This window comes from Cynocephalus volans, chromosome X, assembly GCF_027409185.1.
Source record: "Cynocephalus volans isolate mCynVol1 chromosome X, mCynVol1.pri, whole genome shotgun sequence".
NCBI classification, from domain to species: domain Eukaryota; kingdom Metazoa; phylum Chordata; class Mammalia; order Dermoptera; family Cynocephalidae; genus Cynocephalus; species Cynocephalus volans.
The window spans coordinates 153,416,831-153,420,215 of NC_084478.1; the positions used below are offsets into that span (position 1 = coordinate 153,416,831).

The 3,385-nt window shown below is 49.3% G+C and overlaps 1 pseudogene; it reads left to right on the top strand.

The window, feature by feature from the left end:
• The first annotated feature begins 1,773 nt into the window (after positions 1-1,773).
• Positions 1,774-2,857, top strand: LOC134368488 (putative MAGE domain-containing protein MAGEA13P; annotated as a pseudogene).
• Positions 2,858-3,385: the final 528 nt, after the last annotated feature.

Here is a 3,385-nt window from a genome sequence, read left to right on the forward strand (position 1 = left end):
CTCAGCCCCTTCTGTGTAGAAAATAAATCTTTTGGAACAAAAGGCTTGAAAAGTCTAAGTCTGTCTGGTGAAGAGACCCTGTGGGAAGCGGTGCTGCTTCTCTGACACTCCACCACGTGTCATGGGGGCTGCTGCTCTCCCTCTGAGCATCTAGCCTAGGACCGGAAACACTCCCTGCAAGAGTTGCAGCTATGCAAACGTTTACAGATGGCGGGGAGGGCGGGTGGAGGGGGTCTCTCACGGAGCATGTAGTCAAGAAGCCAGGACCCAAGGTGAGGACCCTCAAGAGGGGAGGGGGGTCAATATATTTACCCCAGAACAGAGAAGACCATATAGAATCCCATTCCACCCCTGATGTAAGCCCTGGAGACCCCAGACTGGGCTACTAGTCTAAGAACACCCCTTATTTCCAATTCAGGGGTCTCAACGAATTGAGGGCCTTGGTTTGAGGCAGATAGACTCAGGACTGCAGAGGGAGGAGGCCAGCTCAGTGTCGGGAGTCGCTGTGATGATCCTAAGGAAAGACTAAGCAGAACTCCCACCACATAAGATACCGGGCCCCAGGCCCATCCTGCCCCAGCTGTTAGCATTGGGAGGCCTTGGGGACATAATGGCCAGAGGTGGCAAACCCTGACTCCCACTGGGACGGGGAGGGGGGGAGGTTTTCAGGGAAGTGAAGATTTTGGTCTGAGGAGGCAGGACTCAGGTCAGCAAAGGGAGGAGTCCCAGGTCCTGCTTCAAGGCGAGGACCCTTATTTGAGGGCTGAGTTCACCTTCCACCCTCAAGGGGGCTCCACAGAAATGCAATTCTGTTGTCAGCCTTGGGAGGCCCCTCGCAGAGCTGTAAGGAGCAGGCGCCACCACCCACATCCTCCACGATTCTGTGGCAGGGGGGTGTAAGCTCTATCGGGAGAAAATACAAATACTTTGGGGAGGACTGAGGGACTCTCTAACCCAGAACAGAAAGAAAATCCCACAGAAACCTACTGCGCCCCGGCTGTGAGCTTTTGAAGACCCTGCACGAGGTCCAGATGTGGTGCATACTCACTCCCACCTGGTGGCTTCAGTGGCCAGACTCAGTTCAGCAGAAGGAGGAGTCTCAGGCTCTGCCAGGAGTCAGTTTGAAAACAGAGGGGACCCTCTAGACAAGAACAGATGAAGCTCAGCCCTTCCCTGTCCCTGCTTTTGGCCATGATAGGACCCAGGATCAGGGATCATCTACCCCAGAACAGTGGGAAATTCAGAGTCCAGCCTTGCTCCACCTGTCAGCCGTGGGGGGCCAGGGCTGTGCTTGCAGCCTGAGGAGCCCCCTCAATTCCTCTTACAGGGACTCCAGGAACTGGGGGTGAGAGACTTGCTCTGAGTCACATGACCTCAGGTCACAGCAGAAGAAGCCCAGACAGTGCCAAGAGTCAAAGTGAGGTACACACCCTGAATGTGTACCAAGGACCCCACCTGACCCAGAACAGAGGGGACCCCACATCACCTGACTCCACATGCACCTAAAGTCAATCCTGGAGCCTCAGGCTGTGATGGCCAGCTGCACCTGAAGAGCTTTCCACATCCTCCTACAGTTTCCCAGGACACAGGCTGATCAGGAGGACAGAAGACCTGTGCTGCCTTAGATCACTATCTAAAAGGGTGGACATGTTAAGACAGCCTTTATCAGAGCTGACAAGGTTAAGTCTCTCACACTCTTCCTCTCTTGCTCAGGTCACTTGGCCTCATCATCCATCTCCTGCCACGTGCCAGCTGACCCCAACACGAATTATGATGCCAAGAAGTCAGAAGAGTCAGCATTGCAAGCTTGTGGAAAGCCTTGATGCCCAAAGGGAGGCACCAAGCCTGATGGGCACCCAGATTCCTGGAGCTGAGGAGGTGATCAATGTACAGCTTCCTGCAGCTGAGGAGATGGAGGGTGTGCAGTTTCCTGAAGCCGAGGAGGTGGAGGTTGTAGCCTCCTCCTCTACTCTGATCCTGAGCACCCCAGAGGAGGCGCCTACTGCTGGAATACTGGGTCCTTCCCAGAGTCCACAGAGATCCTGCTCCTCTTCCATTACCATCAAATCCACTCCATCGAGCTGATCTGATGAGAGATCCAGAAGCCAGGAAGAGAAGGATCCAAACACCTTGTAGGCTCCTCCAGGTCCAGAGTTCTTTCTCAGTGACATAGTAGAAGAGAAGGTGGCTTAGTTGGTGAAGTTCCTGAGTGTCAAGTATATGATAAAGGAGCCCATCACTGAGGCAGAAATTTTGAAGAGTGTCATCAAAGAGCACAAGGACTACTTCCCTGTGATCTTCAAGAAAGCCTGTGAATGCCTGGAGGTGGTCTTTGGCATTGATGTGAAAGAAGTGAATTCTATCAACCACTCCTATGTGCTTGTCAAAATGCTAGACCTCACCTATGACAGGAGGCTGAGCAATGACCAAGGCATGCCCAAGACAGGCCTCCTGATGCTTATCCTGGGCATGATCTTCACAGAGGGCAACTGTGCCTCTGAGAAGATCTGAAAAGTGCTTGATGTGATTGGGGTGTATGCCAACAAGAAGCATTTCATCTATGGGGAGTGTAGGAAGCTCTTCATCAAAGATTTGGTGCAGGAAAAATACCTAGAGTACCAGCAGGTGCCCAGTGGTGATACTCCATCAGGAATGCTACGAATTCCTGTAGGGTCCAAGGACCCACATGGAAACCAGCACGATGAAAGGCCTAGAGTTTTTCTGCAAGATCTGCAGGAGTGACACAACTTCCTCACCATCCTTGTATGCGGAAGATTTGAAAGATGAGAAAGAGAGAGAGCAGGCTATAATTGCCTGGTCAATTCCAACAGCTTCTCCTGTCCTGAGTAATGTTTGAGGCAGATTCTTCACCCTGTGTTTGCAGAGAGCAGTCAAGGTTCTAAGTAGTGGAGAGCTGACTATAGATTTTATCTTTGTTGTTGTTTTTTGGAGGGGGTGGAATGGGGGTATTTTTCAAATGTTTCTCTTAAAAAATTTATTAGCTTCAGAATCTAAATTCTTGGATGACATTGGTCACACATTTATGGTTGTTTATCAACTTTAACAATAAGTTTTGCTAATATGTAAAAGAAATTGAGAAACCTTCCATCTTATTTTGTGATCTGGAACAAGATATCATGGTGTCAGGATAGAAATTTCCTTAGAAATGTTAAAGAGCCTAGCAATGAAATAGATGAGATCAGTAAATATAGGAAAAACATAAAAGATACTTAATCCTAGGATTTCTGTATTCCTTTTAGTCTTTTGTTTTGTAAGATTAAAGTTATATACCTGATTTGCCTGGCTTATTCAAGAATGTACAAGAAATTAAATCTTAGTAAAAGGGAATCCCAGCTCACTGGCTCTTTTATTCTCCAGATATTAA